The 14,259-nt window shown below is 35.2% G+C and overlaps 2 pseudogenes; both read left to right on the top strand.

Annotated features, from left to right (window-relative positions):
* Window positions 1–5,689: 5,689 nt before the first annotated feature.
* LOC149214503 (cytochrome P450 736A117 pseudogene) lies at window positions 5,690–6,358 on the top strand (annotated as a pseudogene).
* Window positions 6,359–11,777: 5,419 nt separating this feature from the next.
* LOC149214502 (cytochrome P450 71AU50 pseudogene) lies at window positions 11,778–12,749 on the top strand (annotated as a pseudogene).
* The last annotated feature ends 1,510 nt before the right edge of the window (window positions 12,750–14,259 follow it).

Below are 14,259 nucleotides of genomic sequence, written 5' to 3'. Positions count from 1 at the left end.
ATTTATCTGAGCTCAAAAAATGCACATTATCCTAAGTGTTTATGCACCATGATTACATATTCATCTTCACTCAAATTGATCCAATCCTTCTTTGCCACTACCATGTTGTCTTATTTTCCTTTACCATCCTCACTGATCTTATGTCAAATTGAATTATGGAACCAATTAATCCTCCCACTTAGTTTCACTACAAATTTTGAGCTCTAATGTGACCATTCTAAATTGCTACCTCAAACTAAAAGTCGCACTAGAAAATCCTCCATCTGCTCTAATTTATTGTGTTGGATCACTTGATCCCTACATTATCCCACCCATGTAAATTGTAATCATGGAGGAGGGTGGATATATTGTCTTGCACAATAATCGACTATCTGTGGCTTGTCCCATTTGTTAATTCGATAATTTGAATAAGTGAAGATTCATGCAATTTATAATGTGAATCAATTGGCATGCATGCCAATTAAATACCATGACATTAATGATTGATATGAAATTGGGGTAACATGGCCCCAAGACATTTTTCTTAAAAAACTTCATTAAAATACCCAACCATTTGACTGATGAAAGGTATGAGACCCAAACTAGGGATTTTTTATGTTTATCTAGAAACACACATTGGTGTATGCTTTTCCTTTTCATTTGAATTTAGTTTCCCTACTCTAAGAATTGATACAACTTCGTGTCCTCAAACTCGGCTAGTTCTTTTAGAACTTTGATGTATTTTTTTGTTCTTTACCTTACTACCATGACTTTGGTTTTTAATTAAGGCTCTTATTATACTATTTTGAGTCTCTAATGACAATAGTTTTATGAAATTTTGATTCATCAATGATCCCATGCAAAGGAATTTTCATTCATTCCTCTAAGGTCTAAGATGAATCCACTGACTTATGCCATGTCTAAGTAATAATCCTCTTAGAAATATAAAAATTGAAAAAAAAAATGTATGAAGGAAATCATTTTTAGAAATTATTAACCCTTTCTATCCAACCTACTTCATACATTCTTACTTCTTTCAAATTTTTAGCTTTTTCTATCCAAACTACTTCATACTTACTTCAAAAAGAGCTTTTCATTCTCATTTTCAAGTTCGACAATAAATTATCCAACACTTTGTTTTCTATTCTTCTTTAACTTAATACTTTCTCACCTCTTGAACTCTCCTACATATTTCTTCTTTAAAAAAAATCAATTGTATATCAAATCTACATATGTAAAATAAATAGCATCCTAAAATAAGTAACCACTCATTATTGTAAATAAGTATTTTATTTAAGATTAAAATCCCTTCTAAACCATATATGCTTCTATATCAACGCACTAAAGTCATCCACTATATTTAACACCTCGTTTACCATCCAACATAAATCTTAACCTCTTTCCCCGCGAAATGAAAGTTCCTCTCTCACCCCCAAAATGAAAGTTTTTTAAAGAGCGAGAATTCATGTTATTTGAAACCTAATAAATTTTAAAAATTCAAGTTATTAGGTTGGTAGGTGTGTCTATTTTGGAATAGATGTTTTATAATTTAAATTTAATTATCAATAATTATTAAGTATGTGGTAAAGATTTAATTTTCACATAATATTATAAAATATTCTCAATTTTATTCACAAATCAAAGGTAAAGATTAATCTCCATATTGATTATATTTTTTTCCTTGTTTAACTAAATTGATTAATTAAAAAAATTGTTATTTGAACAAATATCATACAAAATGATTTCTAATTTTTTTTATGCATGTGGTATTGATAAGCTATGATCTTAGACCATAAAATTGCAACAAAGATTATTTATAGATAAAGAATCTTCATGACAAACTATATATATATATATATATATATAATCAGTGTAAAATCTCAAAACTTATTTGATTACATGCAAAATAACAAGTGTAGATCTATGTTAAGCACGAATCTAACATGAGATTAGAGGGACCAAATTTCTTCACGTGCAAATTTTTTTGAGAGTGCAAAATACAATGTGTAATTTTTCATTACTTAAGTAGTGCTTTTGAATGCAATATAGAGTACTTAACTTAAACTTGTAAGTCCAAGAAAAATTGTTGGATTTCAAAAATATATATATACCTAAAAAGGACCAAACTGTAAAACACTCACACTACTTCAAATTTAAAAAAAAAAAAAAAAAAATTCAATATCTTTATACAATATATATACTTTTTTTTAAACTATATATATATATATATATATATATATATATATATATATATATATATATATATATATATAGTTGACATTAAAATATTTTACATAGTTGATTTTTTTTTTATTAATGTATTTTTAAGAACACATCAAGATTAGTTGGTATTAAAATATTTTATTGATAACCTATATTGAATATTTTTATTATATACAATATTAAATTATTTTTTTAACATTTTTTTTGCTTTTAATTACTTTACATGAAATTATATTACATCATATGGAGAATTAACATATTCATTTTTTTTATAGCAGACAATGATTTTGTATTTAGAGAATATTTTATTTTTATTTCAAGAGGGGCACATATCAACTCCAAATTGTGCATGGACATACTTATACATTTCCCATACCAGGCTCTAGAATGAGTCTCTCTCATCAATAGATTCAATTTTATTTGCATTGTTTACACTATAAGGATTCAACTTTATTCGATACCAATAAGACCAAAATAATGATTTTCTCTAATAAAAGGAAGATGTTTGTAATAAGAGAAAGCAAGGCCAACATACATTCTTCTTTGACGGTAACATTCTTGAAGAAGTAAAGGAGTACAAGTACCTCACGATTGATTTCAACAAGTTTAATTGGGAGCACTACAAAAAGAAGAGAATTTTAGGAGGGTGGAAAACGTTATATGCTCTCCAAAATAGATATAGAGAGGCATTGTTATGGGATCGAAAAACGATCAAAGTGTTTTTTGGACTCAATTCTTCCAGTGATGTTATATGGGTATGAATTATGAGCTAGCAGTGCCCTAGTCTCAAAATGGAAACAAACTGAGTAGATCCAAAAATGCTTGATCATGAGCAAATTCAAAATAAAAAAGTTTCATTCCTTATGAGATAATGTTGAATGAAACATGAGCAGCTCCCATCAAAACAACTGCTATGGTGTGTCTTATAAGATATTTAAAAAGAATTGAGGAGATGGGAGTAGGTAGATGGCCTAAAGTTATCTTCAATGAAGGCATGAGTGAAAGAAAAAATCATGGATGAGACAAAACAACAAATGGATGCAAAAAATGAATTTGGATATGGAGAAGTTTTGTAAGTCTATATGGGGAAATGAATTGGGTAGAAAGAAGAAGTACTATGTTGAGGAATTGAACCCCACCTGTGATCTGCAACAAAAAAATACATTGGAGCTCACATATCTGGAAATAACAAATTCTTATTGCTCAATCAAGAACTAACTCACATCAACTTCTGTGTGAAAGGAGATGATGAAAAATACCTAAAGAAGCTTGAGAAAAATGGTTGTGTACCTTTTGCACTTCTGGAGCAATGGAGTCAAAAAAACATTTGATTTTGGAATATGATGCTTTAAAAGACACCAATAACACTTGTACGAATATGTTATCATCTATTTCTTAACATTGTCTTTTAAGCTAAAAAAATTATTAACAAATTAAGTTAGCTCATCATTAATTTAACTAAAAACTAAATAAATAACAAAAATTACAAATATTAACCGCTTCATAAACTATTTTTAATCTTATAAACATTAAAATATCAATATATTTTTCTAATTATAAAAAATTTAATTTACAAGTTAATTATAATCCTACACAATATAATTAAGAAATATCTAATAATCTAATATATACGCTCACTATTTGCTTTTCTGGACCACCACATGGAGAGGTCCACCACATGGAGACAATTTCTCGTTGTTTTCAAATTAAAAACAAAATAATTACAATAGTCACCATTTCAGTTTATTTTTTATGAATATTAATCCAACTTCACCATAATTTAGAAAAAGCAATAATAAATAATTACAGCCATTTTAGTTTTTTTTTATTAATATTAATCAAACTTCACCATAATTCAGAAGGAAAAAAAAAAAACAATAATTTCATTTAATTTTCATGGGGTGAGTTTTAAAACATGATTTAAAATTGCTTATATTTGATCGGTTGAGAGATAGTCTTCATAGATAGTCTTAATGGTTTAAAAGTCATTATAATCGAGTAATAACAATTATATTTATACATTTTCAATCGAGAAATCGCAATTATCTTTACATATTCCATAGTTACCAAATTCGAATTCGAATTCGATTCGATACGAAAAAAATTCGACCCTATAAAATTCAATACGGAAAAAATTCGACATTATATATCTTACACGTACTTAATTTTTATTTTTATTTATTTTTATTTTTATTTTTAATTTAAATAAGCAATCATTATATGAAAATTCATTAAATCTTTCTCTACCAAGTATATTTATGTTTACTTATTTCCAACGTTAATTTAGCAATCAGTCCATTATAAAATTACTTCAGCCCACGTTCATAAATTCAATGATTAATGTTTTGAGTTGAGAGGGGATGACCTAACTTGCAACAATTGGCGAAATTTCTTATTTACTAATGAAAATTACCATTATAAGTTAATAATGAGAGACAATGTTAAAAAGCTAAAAAAACAAAAACAAAAACAACCTTTATGCAGTAAATAGATATTAAAAGTATGAATAATGTCACATTTATAATTAATTATAACAGTTTAAAATAAATATATAACTTAGTTAATTTTAATATATATGGTGATATTTATTATGAATTGATAGCTCTAAATATTTCTGTAACATTTTATATATATATATATAAAACCAAACTCGTTACCTTTCTCTTTGTTATTAATGCAGATAGAGATTGCCTAAAGCCCCCACAAAATCAGCATTTTAGGAATTCAAATTTTATGGGTGTTGCATTGATCCGACAGAATTTGGACTGAGAATAGTATCTCGTGTCAGTCGATTTAAGTCTTGCGATCGGTTCCATCGACTTTGTTTGATAATGGGATGTCGTGTCGGTCGGCATTGCCCATCTCGTTCCCCAATAATACCTTGTAAATGAGAGTACACTGGCCCGGAAGCCATCTTTCAATAAGTCCTGAAAGAAGCGTCAGAGAAAGTGGTTCACCTCAACAATCCTCCGCTCGAAACAATACGCTAATCGATAAATTATTCTCTTTTAAGATGATGATAGGAACTTCATGCGTTCAATGTTCTGCACTTCAGCTTGTGAACCTCCCGAGGAAATTAAGAGTTACCCAGGACCCACAACATAGTGGCAGCACAGTGGACGCTCGACATTACTGATAGAAACCTTTGACGAAAATTAATCAACGCTGACCCGTACCGAATTGGAAAATTACGAATTATTCGCTGTACCGAACCGAATCAGCGAATTTCCGATTTTTTTTTGCTGGTACGGCCGAACTTGGTAACTATGACATATTCCCAATCGACTTTGTCATGTGAGAAGAGGGTGGCGGCATAACTTGTCGTGTAAGTCATCGACATACGACTGAATGAAGGTTCATTTGGCCTTCACTTGTAGGAAAAATAATTATGTTAACTAACACTATCATCAACTTCGACGCCGCTTATATGTATTTCTGCTCTGCAAGACCAGACCAGAAGGCGGAGCTGTATTCTCGGTAAGTAACAATGGTGACTGGGTTGGGATATGCGTGCCCACTTGTTGACTACGTTGAGTTTTGTCTGAGACTCACAACGGCGCTGGTTGCTTTGGTGGTGGCATGGAGTTTCTTTGTCAGGGTAAAAAACAGGAAGCTGCCCCCTGGGCCTTTCCCGCTGCCCATCATAGGAAGTATGATTTATATACTCAGAGGCCTTCCGCACCAAGCACTGGCAGCACTGTCTCTGAAATTCGGGCCCCTCATGTCTCTCTACTTCGGCTCCACACTCGTCTTAGTCCTCTCTTCTCCTGAGATGGCAAGGGAGTTTATGAAGACTCATGATCTGCTTTTTTCCAGCAGACCTCCATCAATTGCAGGTAATTACTTGTTGTATAATTATTCGGACATCGGCTCTGCTCCATATGGCCGTTACTGGAGGCAAATGCGTAAGTTCTGTGTTTTACAAATGCTAAGCTCCAAAAGATTGGATTATTTTCGCTTTATAAGAGAAGAGGAAGTCTCTGCTATGATTCGCTCTGTTCTTATTAATTCAGACCATCCAGTAAACATTGGCCAAACCGTGTGGACCCTTACCAACAATATAATTTGCAGAATGACTTTCGGCAGAAAGTATTCGGACCACGACTTCATTGGCAATAGAGGAGTGAAGGCAATGATCAAGGAAACCATTTGTTAGTTTGACAACGGTTTTTTGGGTAAATGTAGTTAAACAGTTTTTTGTAACAAGTAATTTAGTTATGTATGTAACGGTAGCTATTCACATGAATATATCGAATGCCATGTAGAGGACAATTCATTCTTGAATAAAAGCATATACAAATTCAGTTTCATTTTTCCTTGGTCTTCTCCCATTTTCTTGCTATTCCTTCTACAATCTCTGCTGTTATTCCTACAAGTGGTATCAGAGCTCGAGAGCCAAGCGATTGGGCATAAGCGTGAAGATTTTTACTGAGGAGAACGCTGAAAGCGGAGAACGCTGAAAGCGTGAAGACCTTTGCTGAGCGTAGGCGTGAAGATTTGCTGTGTGTAAAACGCCGGAAAAAGAAAAGACCTGCGCTGGTAGGCGTGAAGATTTGCTGTGTGTAAAACGCCGGAAAAGGAAAAGACCTGCGCTGTTGCTATCTGATGCGTGCTCCCGCTGAGCCGTTTGCTGTGTATGTAAAATGCCGGAAAAGGAAAAGACCTGCGTTGTTGCTATCTGATGCGTGCTCCTGCTGAGCCGTTTGCTGTGTAAAACACCGGAAAAAGACCTGCGTTGTTGCTATCTGATGCTTGTTCCTGCTGAGCGTAGTCAAAAAAAAAAAAAAAACTGAGAGTAAGGCTGTGTATGCATGCTGGCCGGTGGCGCTGGGCGTGTGGCTGCGTCTACTTGAGACCAGTGAGGCGTGAAGGGCTGTCGTCGTGTCTGCCAGTTGCTGCAAGTAGGATCTGCGTGAAATCCGGGTATTGATCGGAGTTTCCAGATTTTTTTTTCCAGCAGAAATTTTTTTCTGAAGTTTGAAATCAAGTCAAGTTGTGGTTTTTAGAAAAATATTAAAAAAAAGGGAAGGGTTTGCAGAATTTTTTTTTTAAAGACAGCAGCAGATTGAAAAAGTTGTTCAGAAATTTTTTTTAGACATCAGAGATTGAAAAGGGTGTTGTTTTTTTTTACAAATATTGTAGAAGAACAAGTTTACAAGGGATTTGCACGAATGTTGTGAAACTAGAAAAACAAAAGGGTTTGCAAGAAACAAAGGATTTGAAACTTGTCTTTCTGTTTGAATTGGGGAAGTTATTTTTTTTTTAGAAAGCCTGAAATCCTAGGAAGGAGGGAAAATGGCCAAGATGTCGAATGCAAGATTCGAGGTGGAGAAATTCACCGGAAAGAGCAATTTTGCTCTTTGGAAACTGAAGGTTAAGGATCTGCTTGTGCAACAAGGGTTGCACAAGGCATTGGATGGGGTTACTAAGAAACCTACAACCATGACTACTTCAGACTGGGAGGACTTGGATGCCCGAGCTCTCAGTACCATCCGGTTATGTCTAGCAGATGAAGTTCTCTTCAACATCGTTGAAGAGACTACGGCGTCAGGTTTGTGGGAAAAACTTGAAAACCTTTATATGACAAAATCATTAACCAACAGAATTTATCTGAAATGACAATTATACAGTCTTCGAATGAAAGAAGGTTCAAGCGTTGCAGAACATTTGAATGTTTTTAATACACTAATTTGTCAATTAACAGATATGGAAGTCAAAATATAGGAAGAAGATAAAGCCATAATCTTGCTGTGTTCTCTGCCTGAATCATGGGATCACTTCGTAACCTCAATCAGCTTCAGCTCTGCTGATTCTTTGAAGTTTGAATCAGTCGTGGGAGCTCTTTTGTCTGAAGAAGTACGAAGGAAATCCAACACTAATACAACTGCATCAGAAGCCATGGTCGCTAGAGGACGCTCAAAGGAAAGAGGAGACAAACCAAGGGGGTCTTCCAGGTCGAAATCGAAGGGCAAAAAGTGTAAGGCAAAATGTTGGAACTGCGGTAAAGTTGGACACTTGAAGAAGGACTGTTGGAAACGGAAGGAATCCGAAAACTTGAAGAACGAAGTGAATCAGGCTGATTCAGGTATTGTAGACGAAGTTTTATCTGCTGAAGAATTGTGTATGATAGATGAAACTTCACCTGAATATAATGTCTCTCAAAGTTTTGATAGCTGGCTGTTAGACTCTGGTGCTTCGCATCATATGTGCCCACATAGAAATTGGTTTACTTCGTATGAAAATGTAAATGGTAGTTCTATGTTTATGGGTAACAATATGTCATGTCAGACTGTTGGGATGGGAGATATCAGGATTAAGATGTATGATAACACAGTTAGAACATTAACTAGTGTTAGACATGTACCTGATTTGAAGAAAAATTTAATCTCTTTGGGAGTGTTGGATTCAGATGGTTATAAGTTTACAGGTCAGGATGGCGTCTTGAAAGTCTTCAAAGGTGCCCTTGTGGTTATGAAGGCAGAAAAGGTCGGGAATCTTTACAGGTTAAAAGGAAGTACTCAGGTCGGTGAAGCAGCGGTTGCATCAGAAAAGGAAGAAGCAGGTACTCGTCTGTGGCATCAGCGTTTGGGTCATATGAGCGAGAAAGGTCTTCACATACTGATGAAACGTAAATCTCTTCCCGGTCTGAAATCCTTGAATTTAGATTTCTGTAAACATTGTGTGTATGGGAAACAGTGTAAACAAAGATTTAAAGTTGGCAATCATAATAGTAAAGATGTTTTAGACTACATTCATTCTGATCTGTGGGGGCCTTCCCCTATTATGTCATATGGAGGTGCATTGTATTTTTTAACGTTCATTGATGATTACTCTCGTAGAGTTTGGGTCTATATGCTAAAAAGGAAAGCTGATGTATTCAATGTCTTTAAACAATTTAAAGTAATGGTAGAGAAAAGAACAGGCAAATCTATTAAATGTCTAAGAACTGACAATGGTGGTGAGTTCACTTCTGTTGAGTTTGAACAATACTGTAAGGATGAGGGCATTGTTAGACACAAAACTGTTGTTTATACTCCTCAGCAAAATGGTGTTGCTGAGCGTATGAATCGAACTCTTATGGAAAGAGCCAGAAGCATGATCAGTAATGCTAACTTGCAAAAGGAGTTGTGGGCATAAGCAGTATCTACTGCTTGTTATTTAGTTAACAGATCACCTTCAGTAGCGATTGATTGTAAAATTCCTGAAGAAGTTTGGACAGGTCAGTCTTGTGACTATTCTCATTTGGGGATATTTGGCTGTGATGCTTATTCTCTTATTCCGAAAAATCAGCGTTCAAAATTAGATCCAAAGTCGAAATGTTATGTCCTTGTTGGGTATGACTATGCAGTGAAAGGATATAGGTTGTGGGATCCTACATTGCGGAAGATAGTCACTAGTAGAGATGTAACATTTGATGAATCCTCTTTGTTAAAATCAAATGTTGAAAGAGTTGAACAGGAACAGGTATCGCCGTGTCAACGAGTTCAGTTGGAGGCTAGATCTTTCGGTGACAGTCGAAAGGAAGGAGAGACTTCTGGAGACAAAGGTGTTGAAGACACAAAGGAAGCCATTGAAGCTTCTGAACCAGTGCAAGTTTCTGAACCAGTTCAGCAACCAGTCACTCTGAGAAGGTCAACAAGGGAAAGGAAAACTCCCAAAAGGTATGAAGATTTTGCTTCATCTTTTGCTTTGGTTACTGAAGATGGGGAACCGTCTTGTTATCAGGAAGCGATAGATGATACAGATAGCGAGAAATGGAAAAAGGCTATGGAAGAAGAAATGGACTCCTTAGCCAAGAACAATACCTGGGATCTTGTAGAGCTTCGTGAAGGGAGAAGTGTTGTTGGATGTAAATGGGTCTTCAAGCTGAAACGGAAAGTTGATGGTAGTATCGAGAGATATAAGGCGAGACTGGTAGCAAAAGGGTATTCTCAGGTTGAAGGTATAGACTTTCATGAGATTTTTTCTCCAGTTGTAAAACTTGTTTCTATACGTACTGTGTTGGCACTAACTGCGTTGCTTAATCTTGAGTTAGAACAGTTAGATGTTAAAACAACTTTTCTACATGGTGATTTGAACGAAGAGATATATATGGAACAACCAGAAGGTTTTGTACGAGGTCGCAGCAGAAGATTAGTTTGCAAGCTCAGGAAATCATTGTGTGGTATGAGGCAGTCTCCCAGACAATGGTACAAGAAGTTTGATTCCTTCATGGTGAGCCAGAACTTTATAAGAAGTGAGTATGATCATTGTGTGTACTTCAAAAGTTTCAATGGCATATTTATTATCTTAGCTTTGTATGTTGACGATATGCTTATTGCAAGCAAAAGCATGGAAGAGATCAACAGGTTAAAGGCTCAACTCTCTAGGGCGTTTGATATGAAGGATCTTGGAGCAGCAAAACATATTTTGGGCATGGAGATACAAAGAGACAGGAAAAATGGTAAGCTTTGGTTATCACAGCAGAAGTATGTGGAGAAGGTACTTGAAAAGTTCTCTATGAATAATGTGAAACCTGTTAATGTTCCCCTAGCTTCCCATTTTAAGCTTTCTTCGGTTTTGAGTCCTAGAGCTGATGAAGAAAAGCAGTATATGTCTCATGTACCATATGCAAATGCGGTAGGCAATTTAATGTATGCGATGGTATCTACAAGACCTGACATTTCACATGCAATTGGAGTTGTCAGCAGGTTCATGGCAAATCCAGGTAAAGAACATTGGCAAGCAGTGAAATGGGTGCTTCGATATCTAAGAGGCACAAGAGATCATTGCATCGTCTTTAATGGTAGTGAAGGATCAGTCTGCGGATATGTAAATGCTGACTATGCAGGTGATTTGGACAAAAGAATATCTACTACAGGTTACGTCTTTACTCTTGCAGGTGGAGCAATTAGTTGGATGTCAAAGCTTCAAGACACGGTTGCGTTGTCCACTACCAAAGCTGAATATATAGCTGCTTCAGATGCCAGTAAAGAAGCAATCTGGTTAAAGGGTTTGCTCGATGAAATTGGAAGAACGCAGGAGAAAGTGAGTGTACTTTGTGATAGTCAAAGTCCTATTCACTTGGCCACAAACCCTGCCTATCACAGTAGAACCAAGCACATTGATGTGAGATATCATTTTCTGAGACATGTGATAGATGGTGGCAAAGTAGCCCTTAAAAAGGTCCATACACGAGAATATTGTGCAGACATATTCACAAAGCCAGTTACAGTAGAGAAGTTGCGGTGGTGTTTAGCTTCTCTTGGCTTGCAGGAGAGATGATGAATGGGAAAATTGTTGTCAAGGTGGAGTTTGTTAGTTTGACAACGGTTTTTTGGGTAAATGTAGTTAAACAGTTTTTTGTAACGAGTAATTTAGTTATGTATGTAACGGTAGCTATTCACATGAATATATCGAATGCCATGTAGAGGACAATTCATTCTTGAATAAAAGCATATACAAATTCAGTTTCATTTTTCCTTGGTCTTCTCCCATTTTCTTGCTATTCCTTCTACAATCTCTGCTGTTATTCCTACACCATTCTGCTCCTGGGTGATTTTAATATCGGAGATTTCATACCATACTTGGCTTGGATGGATTTGCAAGGCCTCAATCGCTGCCTCAAAAACATCCACAGCACTCAAGACAAGTTGCTAGAGAAAATAATAGAAGAACACATTGCGCAGAATGACCCCAATGTCCCACGAGATCTGGTAGATGTTTTACTTGCAGCATCTGCAGATAAAGATATGGAGTTACAAATTACACGAGACAATATAAAGGCCGTCCTCTATGTATGTAAAACATTATTAAGTCTACACTGCAATTTTTTTTAAATAATAAATGTGTCTGAAAACCTCTTAACCATCCATAATTTTAAATCTGAAAACCTATTCCAATAATATGATGCTGTATAGATATCATGATGATGGTGACAGGATATGTTGGCCGCTGGCACGGACACATCGTCTGAAGGGATAGAGTGGGTAATGTCCGAATTGTTGAGGAACCCACTTGTGCTCAACAAGCTTCAGGACGAGCTGCAACGTGCTGTTGGATTGGAGCGCATGGTGCGTGAAGCTGATCTTCCTAGCCTCCCTTATTTAGAAGTTGTGGTGAGAGAAACTCTTAGACTCCACCCACCAGGGCCGCTTGCCATTCCCCACAATTCTATAGACGCTTGCAAAGTGCTGGGCTATGAAATCCCCCAAAACACCCAAGTTTTGGTGAATCTTTGGGCAATCGGAAGGAACCCAAAGTCATGGGAGGATCTGGAGTGGTTCGTACCGGAGAGATTCATGCATGGGGACTGCCTGGATAAAAGAATTAAGAACTTCGAGTGGATGCCATTCGGAGCAGGAAGGAGACGATGCCCGGGAGAGCTGCTGGGAACGCTTCTTGTCGAATTTGCAGTGGCGCAGCTAGTGCACTGCTTCAACTGGAGGCTTCCTGATGAGATGATTGGGCAGGAATTGGGTATGCCTGAAAAGTTTACTGGACTCACGGTACCGAGGGCACATGAACTCATGGCTGTTCCCACTTCTCGCTTTGCGTTGGTACTTTAATAAAAGCATAGCTCATAGATCTGTCAAAAATAAAATAGTTTCTAGTAAATTTTCAGTTGGTCAGTTTTCCTGCTTGCTCCGGAATTACCACTGTGACGTTTTTATTGAGAAATATTTGCCACGCATTTTAAAGCATGAAATGTAGGTATTTGACTATATATATATACTGACACACTTAGTCAGATACCTACTTTTTATTCTTCGGCGAATGAAGGCATGAAAAGTTGCGTGAGAGAACTAACGTAAGTTTGTAAATATTGGTTTACTACTGTTAAAAGACATTCTTTTGGGAAAGACTAAATTAATATTTGATATATAGATATATTTCTATTTACTAATTTGTTAAAAGACATTCTTTTGGGAGAGACCAACTTAATATTTGATATATAGATATATTTCTATTTACTAATTTGTTAAAAGACATTCTTTTGGGAAAGACCAACTTAATATTTGATATATAGATATATTTCTATTTACTAATTTCATAATGTTGATGTGATGACCATGAGATTTTAAATGGAAAACAATGCTAAAGAGGCTCAGCAAAGTTGTTACCTGCGAAAGAGGAAATGGGAAACGATACTAAAGAGGTTCACACAAGGTTGTTACCTGCTGAAGTTCTTTAGAAATAAAACTTTCAAAAAGAAAGTGAAGGGTAATGATGACCCTAAGGTAAGAAGAGAGAAGACTGAAATTTTGAAACATTGTTGTTGTTATTAAAGGATTTCAGAGCTGGTTGTCCAGTGGAGTCCATTTGAAGCTTGAATGCTTAGATTATGGAATTTTAACTAATCCTGGCTGGGGTCAGATGATCGTTGAAAGATCAACTTAAACTGATCACTATTCTAAAATTATTTTCGATGTAAAGAAGGGGGAGAAATAGTACTAATATTGATCTAGTTGGTTGGAAGGAATGTTGCATTCCCAATTATTTTGTGGATTAACAAATAACTGAACACAAATAAAGAAAACAAGTAAGTGCTATTTAATTTCACTTTTTGTATTGACTACTCAATAGGTTTGTAGTTAATTAATGAGCAATTGTGATAGTTTTTGGTAAAGAGAGGGCCCCTCTTTGTTTTTCTTTCCTAAAAAAAGGAGAATGCAATGATTATGGTTGCCCTTACATAACATTGGATGTAATAAGGGTTTTTTTATTTTTATTTTCTTTTAAGCAAAGGCCTAGGGTTATTCCCCAATCCAAGTCAACTGAGCCAACAACCTGGGTACAGACTCTATTTACTCATAAAGTAAACAAGAATACGTTATAATCCGTGAAATTTAAAACAAAATTGTGTACTCATAACTAACTATATATGACTGTGAATCTTGTAGAGGATTAGTATCAAACTAACTGAATAGAAATCCAAAAATATTAAGATTGCACTATAATATCTACATCGTGGTTATCTATGTTATTTTGCATACTATTATAATTTGTAGACTAAACAATCATGAAGATATAAATCCAGAAGTAACATATGCTTCTTTAGTGATTACTCTACCTACT

The sequence above is a fragment of the Pinus tabuliformis genome, chromosome 1_1 (assembly GCF_031772625.1).
Source record: "Pinus tabuliformis cultivar Carrire ecotype Pingquan chromosome 1_1, CPIR1, whole genome shotgun sequence".
NCBI classification, from domain to species: domain Eukaryota; kingdom Viridiplantae; phylum Streptophyta; class Pinopsida; order Pinales; family Pinaceae; genus Pinus; species Pinus tabuliformis.
Note: the sequence above shows the minus strand (reverse complement) of the source record. Positions and strands in the feature narration are given on the sequence as shown.